Here is an 18,234-nt window from a genome sequence, read left to right on the forward strand (position 1 = left end):
ATATATATATATATATATATATATATAAACACACACACATAGTGTGTAGTCTTGACTCAGAATTATTTCAGCATGTCATTTAAATGCTAAAATATTTGTAGAAATATCTATTATCTTATTTGCTTACACTTATCTCATTACTCCTGACAAAATTTTTCCAAAAAAAAAGGAATCTAAAATTCAACGGAGGGACAAATTGAAGAGATTCTCTTTCATAGTTTCGAGTGATGTCGCATCAAATTATGTAACATCTCTTTTAATTTGGATAAATGTCGTAAAACGAAAATTATAAATCTTTCGGAGTTTTTTCACATATTTTTTTCACGTGTGAAATTGGCGCTATCGCTATTAGCGTGAATTTTGTGGTACTGGCTGAACAGCTAATAATCTGAAAATAATCTCTGGTCCGATATCTGCAAATTAGCATAGAATAAGTTTCCAATATTGGGTTAGGCTAGACCGAGCAGCCTACAGCCCGCGAAGTAAATGAACTGACTGGAGGGTAATCGCGCTACCGATCATTGATATTTGATCAAGCGGATGAGTCACAAGTGATGATGATGTTTGGTAGCCACGCAGGCGTACAGAATGAACTTCTTATTCAATGAACTCTTGCATAATGACATGTTTGCGTCGTGCCATAATGGACTCGGGGCTTCTGTAAAACGAAGGCGAACGCCCTCGTTTAAGTAATGGCTCGTTCAACCGCTGCTACATTTGAGGAAGTTGAATAGATCACCAAAGAAATAGGCAGTCATTAACTGTATTATAAGCTACTTAAAGGAAGTTGGCTGGCTATTAGAATGTTTGCCATTAGGGAAATTTTGTGTTCGAACATGAATGATAAAAGTATTACTTCCTTTTGGCAAATTTAAATAAAACGTTCAGTTTGAATATGTGGATAGCATTTTGCCTTGACGGTTGCAATTCTCGCTTTAAATAGTCGCTCGTCTTAAGTTGGTTTGGGAATGTTTTCTCTGAGTTCTGTACGTGGTAATATTTAATAATTTACCTCGAATGGATTTAGAAATGCGCTTTTTGCCCATGCGTATTTCGTATTTTTTTCAGCCAAAAACTTTGTTTGTGCACTTACCTGCAAAACGCTTCTATTTGACCTAATGTTTCTTTTATTACCATGGAATGCTAAATATTTTCCACATGTTCACCCAAATTTTTAATAACACATTGTGAACGTGTTTCCATTTTTTTTAAATTCAGAATAAATGGTGAAATCCCAAAGTAATGCGACTAAATTTCCCGCGCCACTCTTTTTGGTTGGAGTGGAATAAAACTACCTGGAGTTGGTGGGGAGAACGCTATTCTTTGCGCGCCAAATGTGACACGAAAAAAATAGAATCGACGATTGAGCAACGCTACGCGATTGCTAAGTTTTGTGCTTAACTGGAAAAATCTCTTGAGAAGACAAAGAAAATGATTTGTGAGGCATACGAAAACTCTGCTATGTCCTACTCTCAAGTTTCGTAGTGGTTAACGGCCTTTATGCAGGGCCGGAAAGAGGTTCAAGACGAACAACGCTCTGAGTGGCCGTCAACCAGCAATACCGACAACAATGTGGTTCGTGTTCGACAATTTTTGGGCTCTGACCGTCGATTGAGTATCAAGATGGTTGCCAATGAACTGAACCTGTCCCCTACTGTTGTGTTTCGCATTGTTATTGAAGATTTAGCGATGAGGTAAGTGTGCGCCAAGCTCGTGCTCAAAGTGTCGTCACACGACCAAATTACCAACCAAGCAAAAATTTCAAGTGTACTCTTGCAATGTATTGAAATTGAACCCGATTATTTGGACAACGTCATCACTGGTGATGAAAACTGGGTTTTTAATATGACTTGGAAACAAAGCACCAAAGCTCTGAGTGGCACATCTACCAGTCCATCAAGCCCATAAAGGCTAGAATGAGCATATCAAAAGTGAAAAATTTTCTTTTTCTACAGTAAAGGAATGGTTTATTAGGAGTTTGATCCTCAAGGACAGACAGTAAATTCTACCAACTACGTGGATGTGCTGGAAAGACTCCGAAAAAGGGTCATCAGGATGAGTGTGATATTTCCGCTAGCTGGCAACTCCATCACGATAACCCGCCTAGCCACAACGCGCTAATGAGTCCGCGAGTTCCTGCCCAAACACCAGGTGCCAACGCTGCCCCAACCCCCCCTATAGTTCTGACGTCGCTATGTCATACTTTTTTTTGTTCCCTCGGATTAAGGTTGCCCTGAAAGGGGCCTTTTTTCCGTCCATGGTAGAGATCCAATCAGCCGTGTCGAACACCTTGCGAGTGGTCCCCGAAGACACCTTCCAGGGCGTGTATCGGTCATAACGGAGTCGCTGGAAAAACTTTGTATAGGTCCAAGGACAGTACTTTGAAAAATTTAAAGTGTTTGCTTAAATCTGTTCAACAACTTACTTTTAAAAAAATAATGGCATTACTTTCGGATCGCATCCTGTATGCCTTACTTTCTTAATCCAAAATTCTGGTGATGTATCAAAGCTGCGTTCTTACTTGCCGCTCATTGAAAAGTGAGAAGATTTCATTTTATAAAATAAAAAAAACGAAATTCTGAAGTCCTTAATAGCATACGCCGATACGCACGACCGCATTCAGTGTAATGTGCATCCCATTAGGAATTCATTTTGCTAGAGCTAGATCCTTCACTTTGTAATCCTAGTAATACTATATACACACTTTGCCTGGCAGATGGATATTTTTCGGGCGAAGAATCATGAAACTTTACCTTTCATTTCTGACAGTATAAAGGATATGCCCTAGTGAGAAAAGTTCGAAAATCACGCTATTCTTTTATTTCTCTCGAAAGCGAATCCCCTTGCCTCGGTGAAATGGATTTTACAAACGATGGCGCGAGAGATATAAAATGGGTAGGTAAAACCTTTTCATCGTTCATTTCATTTTATTGACTCTACAGTCTAAAACATGGATATTTTAAGGAGTGAACATTTGCTTTTAGCGTTTTTATCCCTTTCTTATCGTACTTCATTTGCTTAAGTAATGCCTTGGTCATTTTTAAAACTGTTGGTCATAAATTCGTCTAATTAGTGACAAGTGTTTTATTAGTGTGAATATCTTCCCCTTTGAATATTGGAGTTTGTGGCCACACATATGGTCTATCTTGTTAAGTACTAGAAAATGAATAAACATTAATTTGCATTTTGTAATTACTATATGTATTTTTCTCACATCGAATATAATCGATGGATGAAAATGACACAAACATAATTTGTTTTTAGAAAAGAACAAGATTACTAAATAAAATTAGTCTCTTTTCGGTGGTTCCAAACACCTTCATTAGGCTACGAGGAGTAACTTTTGGTAACTCCACGTCAGAGTGATTAAGCATTACATACATACATATATATATATATATATATATATATATATATATATATATGTATGTGTGTGTGTGTGTGTGTAACATATTAAATGCATTTTTTTACTTTTATATTATTTTTATGAATTATTTCAAATGATTTACTTTTTCTAGTTCAGGGTTCTTAAGTTCGGACCCAACATATTGTCCATCGTATGGAGTGCAATATTACCTCTATAACTCACTATTCGAAGTCCTGTACACTGCGATCCCCTCTTCCATTTTCCTTAACCTGTTCTCATCCTACGTCCAATTGCTAGATTGAATCTTCCTCGTTTCCTCCGCTTCCTCCTTTTTCACGACCTTTCGTTTGGCTTTCTTCTTGTTCCTTCTTCTGGTCCGTCGCACTCCTTCCGGATTCTATTCTCAATGGCCACAAATCACGTCCTTTTCTTTTCCTTACCTTCCCTGTCGTTCGATCTTTCGATTCCCTTCCTTCTACCTCTAAGGAAAAACTCGTCATTTGGCGCATTGTCAGCATCGTTGATCCAAGGTGGGAGTAGAAGTTGGACTGAATTAGGCAAATACTGGTAAAATAGGATAAAGTTAAGCGAAATTTGAACCTATAAAATGAAAATAAGTGCACTCACCTGAGACAGAATGATTTATATATATATGTGGGTCGCGCTAGTTCAGGGGGGGTAAAGCGTTGGCCTACTGACCGGAGGGGCCCGGGTTCGGTTCCGGGGCAAGGCACTCTGGGCACCTGCAGCTCTACCCAAGCTAAAGTGATTTTTCGGGTACTAGATCTGCCTGGGAAGCCATAACCGGCGCAGGGAAAGGAACTTACCCCCCTACCCTGATGCGTGAATTTCACACACCGTCGGGATTAGTACTGGGTGAACTCTGCCATCACCTACCAAACCGACCTTCGGGTTGATTACTGTTTATATGTATATATATACATATATATAAAATATATATAATATATACATATATATACACACATATATACATATATATATATATATGTATGTATACGTATATCTATTGAGATGAGATACTCCGGAAAGTGTTCCCTCAATACAGCTACCAGTACCCTTGAAGTGTGAGCCATTGCTCTATTGTGTTGGAACAAATTGTCCCCTAAGTCGAGTTCATCAAGTCGTGGGAAAAAATCCTCCAAAATGTTTACATACAGGTTTGAATTCACAATGACATCATTTTCTCCAAAAAACCAGGGACCAACAATACCGACTGAGGAAATTGTACGCCACAGTGTAACTTTGGGTGAATGCAAAGGAATTTGGTGCAAATTCTCTGGGATTGTCAGCCCAGGTGCACATGTTCTGTTTGCTGACACACAGGATCCTGAATCCATTCACATGAAAATGGGCTTCATCACTGAAAAACACACAGTTGCGTCCTCAGGAACGTTTTCGATAAGAGGCTCACATGCATTCCTCCGAGAATTGAAGTCACTTTCGGAGCTCGAGCACAGTTGCCAATTTATAAGGATGGTAATGAAGATCATCGTGAAGAATTCGCCGGACAAAACGATCAGAAAGTCCAAGGGCTGACGCTTGTTTGCGCTCAGAACATCGTGGGGATTGCAAGATAGTGGCTCTCACTGCCTCAATGTTCTTAGTTGATCTGATGGGCCGAGGGACGCCAGTTTTTCGTCTTGTGACACTAGCGGTTTGTCTGAACGTACTGGTTCATGTAAAAATTGATTTTCAGTTTTGGACAATGTCCAACGGGGCTATATTGAAGGACATTTGGAAGGCCCGCTAGGTTGCAATCACAGAACATCCATTAGAAAAGTTGGCCTCGGCGGCAAAAGCACAGTCCTCACTCTTTCAGCGCATAGTAGTTAGGAAATTAAAAGAATATATATTGTAACCTTTTTCTGAAACGATTTCTAAATAGGTGAAATTTTTCATTCGTTCTAGTTTTATTTTTCCCGAATTAAATTAAATCGCTAAAAAAACGTTTTAATTGCACGAACATATTCAATAAAAATGTTTAATTCAAACGGAATATCAATTATTTGACAATAGCATCGATGCATCGCAGTGAATACAGATTCCGAAAGAATGTTAGCGTTCGCCTTATTAGAATGAGATTCAATACCGTAGATGTATAAATGGTGGACAAAGAGGAGGACCATAAACCGGTGCTACGTTTTTATTACGCGTTTAATAGTGGTAGGAAATACCTAATGTATCATTTGTGTAAACGCAAATATTCCCATGTTAAAGAGAATAAATTGAAATGTCCAATACAATACGCCGGGATTCGAACCACAACTTGGGTTGGAGAGAAGAACTTATTGTTACACCAATCACACTTAGTCAGTATGGTTTACTAGGCGTCGACAAGAAATATTTCAAAACCCATATATTTTTCCTGGATATGTTTTATGATTTTTTAATTTTAATACCATCGCACTGACGAAAATTCCATTAGTACTCCCTGTTTCTTGAAAATGGTGATTGTAATTATGAGAAGAATAAATGTGTGGATATTAGTGGCCAGGTCTTTTACAGATTTAGCAAGACTTCTTTTTTGAGCCTAATGTATGTTCAAGTTGAATTCGTTACTAACTTACGAGCTGGCATTTGTTAGTCACTCACGAGACTCGTGACTAGAATATGCTTTAGGTACTGCCCTCGAAGCTTGCACTTTTACTCGTTATCGTAAATGAGAGCTGTAGGGGACATGAAAAGCTAACTGATATCGCTAAGTAGATGATAAACCTTAAAAAACTGACTGGCGAGAATCAATATATACCAAGGTTACCTTTTAGGAGTCACACTGCCCAAGTGCTATTTCATGGTGGATCATTCTTATTGCTATTTGTTATCTATCGTTTAAGGCCAGATTTGGATGGGCAAAGACTGAACAACGATACATTTCTATTCAACTTCTGCCACAACACAGCATGGCATTTGAAACTTCATTAATCCTTATTCTATTCCGCATGCTTCCTTCCTCCCATTATTTCGTCTGAGAGACCTATTCTATTTCTCCCTCTCAGCAAACCTAACGTCTCCCCTCTATCACAGTCTTCAACATTCCCTCGCCAATCAAAATGATCTGCATCCATATTTTCTGGATTTTTTGGATTTCTCCAAAGAGTACACTCTCCTCCCCCACCATACCTATCACTTCCTGTTTTGTTTTCCTTTCTGTCCACCTCCCATTTTTTCATTCTTCTCCAACACACATTTCAAAAGCCACCCAACCTATTCTTATCATCTTCCTTCAAAGACTACGTTTCCGCACACTGCTAAACCACTCTTCACATCTAACTTTGCACTAGTCTTTTATTAACATCCTTACTCATCGTCTCTGTCATCAACTCCCTCCTTCTTGTGAAAGCTACTTGGCCTAACGCAGTTTTTCTTCTTATGCCCCTGCTGATTTTATCATTTTAGTCAATAACATTCCTGAAAATCTCATCTATGGTGTAAATTCGGTTTCTCAATGTTTTCCATGGAATGAAAAATTCAACTCTTACATTTTATCTGAATCATTGAAACTTCGATATCATCTTACAGTGGAGAGGAAGCGTGAGGGGATAAAGTATTTTAAAATATGCTCAAATTGAAGGAGTTGTATCCAATTGATATACATTTTTAGCTGCAAATCATTTTCTATTTCTCTTGCTCGAATTACAGTTTTCCTTTCACAGCCGTTCCTCTTCCATGGTTTTCTTCCAAAATTTGCGAACACGAATTTAGGAGTAATCATAATGCGTAGAACGATTGTGAAATTTGGAATTGTTAAACAATGTGGAGTTGCTATTTCTCAATTAATGCCACATGCGTTAATGGGAAAAGAAAAATAATGGGGCAAAATGCGTAACATGGATTTTATTTAACTATGCTGAAAAAATAAAGAGAAATGTAATATTAAATTCAAAGAGCTTCGGGAAATACCGAGAAAGTAAGTTTTTGCGGAGTATTCCGCTAATATGCATTACAATGCAACAATTTCAAAGTGTAAAAATCATTCATAGTAGTTTAAATAAATATTTCCGGTCAAGGTGGATGATTTTTTTCATTGTTTTTTTTTAATTGTTGCAGAGGATTTAAATATATTGTTACTATGGCTTTCATCCAAAACTTAAATCTACATTATATTTCCCTCCAACCTCTTCACCCTCTGTTAAACATAAATTTATTATTCATGGTATTCCACCGATTTAGAAGGGCGAACACAGATTGAGCATTGAATTTCCTATCAACACACTACAGTAAACCCTTCCCCGTTTCCGCATACATTTTACGTTTCTTCATTCCGTCCAACATGCCTATTTTTCCCTTTACCCATCCTCGTTTGACTTAAGTCCTTCCCTCTGTATAACGAAGTCCTTAACATACCATCTTCAATCAAAATGCTCTGCATCTATCGTTCCTGCCTCTTTTTGATTTCTGTTACATCTCTCAGTCCTCCCCCCGCCCCAGAATGCTTATTTCTCCCTCGCTCTCGTTCCTTTTTTACCGTTACCCTTTTTATTAAAGCATTTTTTTATACAATGAAGTGGTTACCGCATTTATGAACGACTTCCCGAATCCAAAGCCTGTTCAATAAGCTGCAGGACATTTTTTCTTCAAATAGAATATCTGAAAGACTCGATTTACCATGTTATCCCCGTTGGTTCTGCCTTTTAGCTGTGGAAAACTTAAGGTTTTCGTCAGTTTCGTCGTGCTCCAGTTTTCTTTGAATTGTGTTTCATTCCCATTCTGATATATAGAGTATTGACTACGCTTTGTGGGTATATTGAAGTTGATTTGGTTGTTTTATTCTTTAGAAAAAGATATATAAATTATTGATGAGTTAGGGAAAAAATTTTATAACAGCATTACTCTTTTAACAGATGGCTTCCCACCCAGAGGGCACAGGTTCAAATCCCGGCGGCGTTGAATATTTTTCAGAGGTATTTCGATCCCTACTTGGGGTGCTTTGTGGAGGGCACTTTGAGTGAGGACGCTGTCCGTCGGATGGGACGTTAAGCTGCGGACCACTTGGCGCCTTTCGTAAAGAGTAGGCTAATGCTGACGCCGGGTTTCTCTCCACCCTTCATCCTTTCCTGCCCATCCCCTATGGCGTAAATGACCTCAGCTGTCTGTCGCCTCCCCTAAATACTACTGCAACTACTCTTTTAACCGACCCTATTGAACTTGAGTGAATACCGAAATAACTAGTAAAATAAAACTAATTTTTTAATGATTGTTCTGAGTATTGTGTAAAATATAAGAATCAACAGTGGATGTATGACTAATTAATTTTAATATGCATTTAAGAACCTGTTTATAAATTGTGCCAATTCGTTTCTTTTTGCTTCTGAATGCCGTAAAGTTGACATTTTTTGATATTTTTCATTTCTTTAATTATGGAAATTATATTACTTTGTAAAGTAACCGTAGCATTCATCGTGGCAATTAATTTGGCTTAAAGACTTATATGGTTGGTTAATGCAAAAATTACTCGTCTTGCAGATAGGTGTAACGTCATAATTTATTCGCACGAACAAGTTTTCCGCTTGGAGGAATATCCGTCCACTGACCAGTGTGCTCTCCGGCTCGTAATTCTCAAAAGACGTTCTTGTGCACCACCACCGTGCCTCGATTGCGAAATGGTGCCTCTACACCCGGTCGCGGCACCACCAGGGGAATAAAGCCGCAAGGACCCGAGAGGAGGAGGAGTTGCACGCTTGATTCTCCATTCCCCATTTCCTTTCTCCGGCGAGGCATCCGCGTTGTTTTCCCAAATCCCCCCAATCCAAAACTCCAACCCCCGCCCCTCTCTCATCCTTCTCGTTCTGTTGATTTGCCAGGCTCCGTGTAGATGTGGTTGTACCCTTTCCCCAACCCTTATCCTCGCACCGCTCTCCTACCCCATCCTCTGTTGTGTTCACCCTTTTCACCCTCCAGTTTCCGTTGTGCGTCCCCCCTCACGCCATTCCCCTTTCATTCCTCCCCCTACATCATCCCCTTTCCATCCTTCGAACTCCCCAACTTCACCCCCTCCCTGTCCATCCATCCCTTAACCCCTTCTACCTCCACGACGGACCCCTTCTCTCTCTCTCATTCCGTAACCTCCAGAACGACCCCAAACCCCACCCCACGCTTCCACCCCATCATTCTTGCCGATTCTCCCCCTTTTCCTTTCTCCTTTTCTCTCTTTCTTCACGTCTTTCCTCCGCCCTCTCCTCACACCCTCCTTGTCTACCAAACCCTCTGCGCGCCCCCTCTCGTCCCCCTCCCCCCTTGGCCGCATCTCCGCCCCCACGCGCGCGTAGTCCTCCCCTCTCGGTTTCGCCCCCACTCCAGCATCAACTCCGGATCCCCCTTCATATTGATCCCGCCCCAAGTCGGGCGGCAGTCGGTTTGAGGAGCGCGAGGAGCAGGCCGGAGTCGCCGCCAGTGCACTCGCGACCGTCGCCTCGTGGAGGTGTCCGCGCGCGATCCGTTACGCCCACTCCGGCCGGGTCTTCCGACCCTGACTTTGCACCACGCGACCTCCCACCTCTCGGGGACTTATCGGAGGCGTCCCTTCGCCGGGTGCGTGCGGGCCGGAACCTTCTCTCGATCCTCCGGATCGCGGTATCCGTCTCGAAAACTCTCTGTTGCCTTCCTGGAGGCCGGCTTTCGCGGGGAAGCGCCGGGAGAGTTACCCGCACAGTTTTGCGTTTCCTTCCGCGGGGGAGAATCTTTTGCCGTGCTCCTCCCCCCCTCCCAATCCGACGAAGCTACTGCCGAGTCGGGTAAGTGCTCCGGAATATCTTTCCGGGGGTTTTGTCCACTCGGGAAAACATTTCCCCGGCGCGTGTTAGGGTGGACGCGGCCCCCTTGAGCACTCTTCCGTTCCAGAGATAATACGGTTCGGGGACCGTGAAGTTGACCGCGTACACCTCCGTCAAGGAGGTCGAGGAGACTGAAGAGACAAATATCATCGTTTTCCTTTCCCCATTCACGTTTCTTCTCCAACAAAACCCCGTGGTCCTGACTCCTTCTCTTTCGGAAAGAAACCCAACCGTCAAATCCTTACGCACTCCCTGTGGAACAGCTGACCATCGGCAATATCCTTCTCCGCCATCCTCCTCGTTCGTTCTCTTCCGATCCGGCACGCTCGACTAAGGGATTGCTTTGTCACGCTCGGTGCCGCGAAGGGAGTGCGGTGCTGTCCTCGCGCGGCTGCGGCGGTGTCGGCCGAGACTCTCCCCCGGCGTAAAAGCAGACGCCGGTCTTTGGCGTAGGCCGAACCGGACGGAACCCGCCGAGCGGCGACGCCGAAGACGGTGAGTCCGCACCTGCCGTCTGAAAGGAAGGAGGATGGGTTGATTGGGGAGGAGGGGAGAGTAGTAAGGAGGGAATTTGTTACGTGTTCCCCATCCCACGACCCTGTATTATCATTAAACCTTTTAAACGTTCGTAAATTTGGTAGCATGTCTCAGAGCGAGCGTTTTCCGTTTTCTTTTTGGTCCTTCCGCAATCTCTAAATCCCAGAGAATCTTCCCTCGGTTTGGAAACCACGACCTGCACGGGATGAAAAATGGTGCGGTCATACAAAGTTTGCTACTTCCAAATTGCTCTTCAGTAATTACAATATCTTTTTTTTTAATATTAATACACTTTTCTTCGAAGTCAATATGCTATTATTGTCATTTGGTGGGCATCATTTTGAGGTAGGTTTTGAATATAAAAACAGGCTAAACTCCAACTGACTAGACGCAACTGGACATCCCACACTACCGTAAATACCTTTGATTACGCTTGAATTCTGCAATCCCCTGATACCCATCATCATCCTCCCCCAAACTTTCTAGCCTATTTTACTCTCCGCTATCACGCTCTCTAACATTCCATCGGACTTCAAACTACTTCGCATTAATATTCCCTGCATCATTTGGATTTCTCCCGATAATCGTCTGTCTCTTCTCTTAACACGACCCAGTCATTCATTGATCACCCCCGTCCGAGTAATTGTTGTAGATTAATCAAAGGAACATACAATCCGAGGAGAGATCTACATAAACAAATTGGTAAATCTTTCAAGTTAACTGTGTCTTTAGTTAATACTACAACATTCTCTATTATAATGAGTTCGGAGTCTCCGTAATTCTATAACTTTCTTATTTATTTGCATATGTTTATATAATGACCGAGGTGAATTAGATAGGTGAGTTGATAATAACTAATAGCTCATTTACAGTTTTTCATTATTTTATGGGCATTTACTGTGTATCTTCTGATCCTGGAGAACTTTTTTGCCAATAGGAGATGGTTGTCAGACTAAATGTTGTCTTATACGCATAGGAGAATAGGTCAGGTGTCTTAAATATGGTGCTCGTGACATTAATTAGATTTTTATTACAGTTCCGACGCCTCCTAAGATACTTTAAAGCTTTATATTGACGCTTTTATTTGGTTAGTATATATATATATATATATATATAACATCTTGAATGTATTATGTTAATACACATAAACTATTCAATTATAATATCATCCTTCTTTCATAAAAATATAAAATGTCATCGGAGATAGCATAAGGCATGAATTAAAAATTGACTCGCATTTCTTAAGAGAGAACCTGGTCTGGGATGGCGCTATAAGTAAAAAGGAGGAACCATACACACATTTAACAGATGAATGAATTTTTTGTGTCGGGATTTAATAATGCAACGCAATATGATATTTTCCTACTTGTTTCATGCCAAGTAAGTAAATCATAAGAATAAAGTAGTAGTATTAGTTATCAGGGGAGAGAATCGTCAGCAGAGGTGATGATGATAAAGTTGTTTTAGATAAAATATTATTTGGAACGTTTAATTCTAAATATCAGTAAAAAAAATTATTATCATACGACAGTTTCGGTATGATTTCTTTGCTGTATTTTTAATTTTTTTTCAAATTCTATTGTAAGTTTACTCAAGTGAAAAATGTTATAAATCAAATAAAGATTATTCTTCTCGTCAGAAGTGAAATTATTTTTATGAATCTATAAAATTCACTGACTTCTTTCACCTGAAGGTTCTTGACGATGAATAGGTTTGGAAAATACGACGGTTAACTAAATTCCCTTTGGCATGCTGAAACGTTTAATCCGATATTCGTGTTACAAAATTCTTTGCCCTACCATTTGTGTCTCTTAGTTTAAATTTGGCCTACGCAATACGACTTAACACTTTGTGATTATTTGGTAATATTAAATATTCATATCCGCCTTGAAAAATTTATATATTAAGGGTAGTGTATATTGCTTTTCGTAAAAGCGTAAAAAATTCTAATTTTCTTTTGCCTACACCCAATGATTCGGATGTGGAGTCATGAAATTAAGGAAAACTAATTCTTCATAACTTCAACAAAGGTTGATCGCCCTAAACATTTCTTGCAAATTTTAAGTTTTTGACATTCGCAGTAACAGATTGGCGTCATAACAACGAATTACACCGTCTAAATTAGGTAAACTCATATGAATAAGCGAGGAAAAAAGTTCTTAACGAAGTTATCCTCTGAGATTGAAATAATCTCGAGAGACACAATGAGATTAACGTCTTGTATCGCGTCTTTAAACGCTTTACGTATATCTTTCCCTTTAAAAAGTCCTCTCACCGTTCAGATGGAACTCGAAAGCGAGGCAGGGTTGATCCCCTTCCCCCCCTCTTTGATTCCCTTAATATGATCCCATGGAAACCGTTATTAACGGCTTTATTTTCCACCGCCGGTCATTTCGCCTCCCCCGACACTTTCCTTTGGATTGCGTCCCGATAGCGAGACGCTAATTGGTACCGCATCTTTTCCTTGTTTGAATGAAATAGAAAATAGCAGGGATACAAAGGAAAAGTCTTTCCCCGGCAACTTTAGTGAAAAATTCACTGAGTTATACCTAAGCGTCCCATAGAAACTCGATAAGTCAGCGTCTAGGCGATGGAAGACGATCAAAATCCCTGACCTAATGCAATGTACACTTTATGGACGTTTCCTGAAATGAACGAATCTGATAAAATAATGGAAAGTCTGATTGATGTCAGTAATTATATCCAAATTGACGTAATTCCACGAAAAACATCACCGCAGCATGGGGCCGTAATCTTTTTCTAAATCGCGAAATCCGTTGGCCTAACTGATAAAATATTAACGACGTCAAAATAATTGGATTCTACATCTGCTGTAATTTCTTCAATAAATTAAGAAAAATTGAAGTTTCTCGTGTTATTATTCTATTTCATATTTATTTTTGCGTGGATCAGGCTTAATTTTTACGTATCGTGCTTTTACGTAGCACTAACTCATTTAGCTATCCATAGCACAATCACTTATTCGATGCAGCTTTATTTTCGGTCACAGTTAGAGAATTCTTCCCGCTAATATTGTATTTGTAACTAGCAGCCAAGCAGAACTGGATAAAATAACTATTCAGGATCCACCTGATAGCATTCAAACAAACGCCTGATGGTGATCAGTTTTCAGTCTTTCTATATAACAATTTTACTAAAATTTATGATTTTTTGTTATATCTTTCCGATATTTATCTGATTAAAGGTATTGATAACGGTTTCAGTTGTATAAGCTAACAAAAAAAGTTTATTCCTAATTTATACCTCGTAAATGTGAATGATATTAACATTAGGTGATTAATTCTAAACAGATATTCGCTAATCCAAAGGACAGATTGTATATCAAACTGCGTCGTTAAACAAGCACATCAAAGAAAACATATCATACCATTTATCTTTAATATGAAATTTAATGAAATTGCATTTGACGTAAATTTTTTTGGATTTGTAGGATTTAAAGGATTTGTTTAACTGTTCTGCTAAAACATGAGCAAGTAATGAATTGGAATTGGAGATATGTTGTTCTTATTAGCCATCGGCAAAGACTGTATGACAATAGTCCTCCAATTCTGTTAAAGAATAATGTGATTTTAGCTTGGAATGAATATTTAATTTATCGTCCTTTTCACGGAATGGCATGATTAAGAGAGCCAAATCAGATTAGTGACGTTTATGTTTTGATGCCTGTAATTTCATGGAACCTTCAGTCTCAATGTTCAGCCTCAACTGTGAGGGATTTGAACTAGAGAGAAAGGCGACTAAGCTCGTTGATGCAGTGAACTCTTCCTCCATGCTCAAAACCCGAGAACGGTTCAATTAATTTTAAAATATGTCAAGCGATCGGCCAAAATACGTTTTTCCCTAATGGAATTCCAGGAATTCATGTTCAAAAATTAAATTTTAGTGTGTTGTAATTTCGAATACAGATCATTACGAAAGAATTAAATTTCGATTATCCAGCAATAGAATATTTCTACATCCCGGTGCGAAGGGATATTTCCTCGCGTTCGTGAATTATTCCATATCAATTGATTTATCGTTCAATTATAAATCAATTTTTTTAGTTTTTATTAAAATGTTAAAGTTTTTTTTTGAGATTTCTCCACATCAGATTTTTAGGCGAAATAACATCAGTAGCATGTATAGAAGTAGATAGGTAAGAGATAGTTAGCATTAGTAGTGTATATGTATATTTTGTCGTTATTTTGCATGATTTTGAAACAAACCCATCTTTATAACATTGTTCCCGTATGATTTTAGCATTTCCTGTTATCGAATATTCTTACATGTAAGTACCATCTTTTGTGTAATTAACTTTTTCCAGTGCTTGATCAAACTAATATTTGGGTAGAGGTGTCATTTAATACTTTTCATGCATGACTGGTGACCTAACACCCCCCGCCACACACCCTCATGGCCGCTTGCGGGATACTATGTAAATGTAGATGAAGGGCGCGAGTTAAGGAAACGATGGAAGGGTATTCCTCCAAGAGTTAGGAACGTTTGTAGATAATTAAAATAAATATCCGAATAGTTTTTGTTCATTTTAAACACGAGTGCTATTTTAAATTATTGCATGCTGGAATTAATAATTTTCTTTTACATTAAAATTAATTCATCACGCTTGAGACACGGTTTTGCATATTTGAAGGGAAAAAGGTTATGCACTCCGTACCACGTTCATTCTTGCCAAGATGCCTTGACACAGTTGACACATTTTAAGTCCGAATATAAAATGGTTATCTGTTTAACTTTGTGCTTCTGATTTCCATGCGCTAATGAATTGTATAGGTTCCATTACCTGATTCGAGTCATTACTGTCAAAAAACCGTTTAAAAAAAAAACATTTGTTTGCGAGATCCTTCGAAAAAAATGGCCAAAAATATTATAATCCTTCTTTCTTCCTTACTTGTTTGGCCTTATGTCAAAACTAAATGAACTAAGCTCTGCACAAAGGAGATAATAATAGCGTTGAAATTCTCAATAAATAGTAAATCCAGTTTAAGAATTAAAGTGGGAATAATTGTATTTGCAGTCGAAAACCTTACGAATTTGGGATTAATTTGAAAGTAATATTGAAAAAAACGTGGTTATTCAAATGAGAATTGAGTTGGAAAGAAGAAAACTCAAGCGGTATGAGTTTATTCCAAGAATCTCATTCTTAGATGGGAATTAAATACAACTAACATGAAAAGATTAACGAAGATTGGAGCGGGACGTGGTATGGGTCTAATCTAACCTGATCTTCGAGGAGGAAGAATTAGCATCAATTGAAAGGATTTTGACCCATAAGAGTATTTGATGGATTAAATGTGATGGGTGAAGGTGAAGACGAACTCAAGTGTCAGGGATGGGATAAGAGCAAAAGCTTGTAAGCAAAGGCTATATTCGAAGAAGGCACGAAGATAAGCATTGAGGAGGCCTTACTAGAATTGCACGGATTTCGTAGACTATAAAAGAAGGAACAAATTAGATAAAAGGTGGAAAAAGATGACACGCTTTTCATTTGTGGAAATGGCTACACATATTGCCTTAGCTTCATACTGTTGGTCTTAAATAAATGGTATATACGAAAATGCCAGATCATTTTCCTGAGCAAGCATGCTGCTCTTGGATAGATATACAACTGTATAATAGCTAATATCAATATTCCAAGAGTCCAAGCGTTTTAGAAAAAATATGTCGGGTCGAATTTGATTAAAAGCGAAAGAAATCGCATAAAAATCCGATGATATGTAGGTACTGATAGATTCCAGGCACTGTCGTGGATCGAATCCGGTAGCCAGCTAATTAAAAAAATATTTGGGACTCATGTTGAATAGAATGTTATCAGTAAAACTTTTAATCGATTGGTTGGTTTTTGATGCATACATCGTAAACACAATTGAGCTCGGGGAGGGAGCGTTCAGTTTGTTGGTTTTTATTCCCTATAGGCTTGTATATCCGTTGAAATATGAATTCGATGGATATGGTCTGGATTCAACGTAGACATGAAACCATTAAAGAAGATACTGGTTGCGTAACATACGTTAAGGATTCCCAATTTTCCATTCAGTGAACACAAAAATAAACTTTGAAAGATTACACTTAACCAAGCTTGAAAAATGTGAAGTAAATTTACAGATTAAATGATTCAGATTGAAATGGTGACAAGTAGCACCATTGTTTCAAACTAAAAATGTTGTTCTCACCAAGAAAGTAACTCCGATAACTTCAAATAAAAAGATTAATTGGAAATTTTTGCTGCTGCGTTAAAGAAAACACAAAAACAGGGAATATTATTTGATATAGGTATGTTTGACAACCTTATATTAATCATGTGTCAAGAGTTCGTTCATTGGCGATATTTTTTATGAAGAAATTCAATTTTTAAAATTGGTACTCATTTTTTTTCATATTGATGTCCTATATACAAGTAACAGCATTTACAAATTTATCGATTTCTGTAATCAAGTTTTGCAGAAAAATTGTCGTTGAAGCATATTGGTAGGCATAGGTTTGTTGTATTTAAAACGTGTGTTACAGAAAAGAATGGAAAAGGTAAATATGAACGGGAAGGGAAATATAGGAGCAGTAGGAGATATAGGGGAGTAAGAGAAATATTTGTTGGGATAAGGGTATAGAAGGTAGGAAAGATGGATGCAAAGAATTTTCATTGGCGTTAGAATGTTAAAGACTGTAATTGATGGGAGGGAATATTATTCATGCAAGATAGTATGAGGAAAAGAGTAGTCATGCTGGACAGAATAAAGAATATTCAATATAGTATGCGAGGATGAAGAGGGGTTTATAGCAGTGGTGGGTGTCACATTGTGTTCTTAAGAAAGGAATATATTACACAATACGCTATATTATGAATATATACAAAAACGACTTAAAATTATCAACTACCAATTAGTAATAATCGAAATTAATTTGAACCACGCACAAAATTCAAACTCAATGGATCATTTCCTTCATTCCATCGTGTCTCTGCTCTTTCTTGCTACCGTTTTCAGTAGGAGTATATTAAATTCTGTATTCCTGGCCAAAGTTGGAGTGAGATTCCAAAGTTTTTTGCTTGATAAAATTTTCAATTTAGAGGGAACAAAGCTGATGTTTCCAAGCTTCTTATCTTCTCCTCATTTATTAATTATTGTATTGTTTCTCATAAGCCTTTGACTTTGCATTCTTAAAATTCCTGGCGTAAACGTCGTATCTACGAAAGAAAGATATTTGAAACAATTCGAAGCAGCCTTTCGAAATCTATATGAAACGACTAATGAAAACTCAAATCTTTCCAGGAGTGGAAAACCTCGTGAAAACGATTAAATGAATTTAATTAAACGATTTCATACCATAGAAGAAGTTGGGAGTCTCTGTTTCTTTGGAGATTGCATTTCACTCCATTGGCTTTCAATATATTGAATGGAAACAAATATATTTCCTCTTTCTAAAAATTGTGAGTGAGTTTCGGACGAGTTCGGTAATTTAAATTTTAGGGTAAATGCTTCTGTTTAAAATTTATATGCAGATAGACAGTTTCAGGTAGCACGGAAG

The 18,234-nt window shown here is 38.6% G+C and overlaps 1 long non-coding RNA gene across 2 annotated transcripts in view; it reads left to right on the plus strand.

The window, feature by feature from the left end:
• Window positions 1–9,759: 9,759 nt before the first annotated feature.
• LOC139700839 (uncharacterized) overlaps window positions 9,760–18,234 on the plus strand; it is a 396,632-nt gene continuing 388,157 nt past the window's right edge. For both annotated transcript variants that reach the window (XR_011703894.1, XR_011703895.1), the window contains exon 1: window positions 9,760–10,653. This is a non-coding gene — a long non-coding RNA (uncharacterized lncRNA). The remainder of the gene's footprint in view (window positions 10,654–18,234) is intronic.

The sequence above is a fragment of the Hetaerina americana genome, unplaced genomic scaffold, assembly GCF_022747635.1.
Source record: "Hetaerina americana unplaced genomic scaffold, ioHetAmer1.1.p SCAF_11, whole genome shotgun sequence".
NCBI lineage: Eukaryota > Metazoa > Arthropoda > Insecta > Odonata > Calopterygidae > Hetaerina > Hetaerina americana.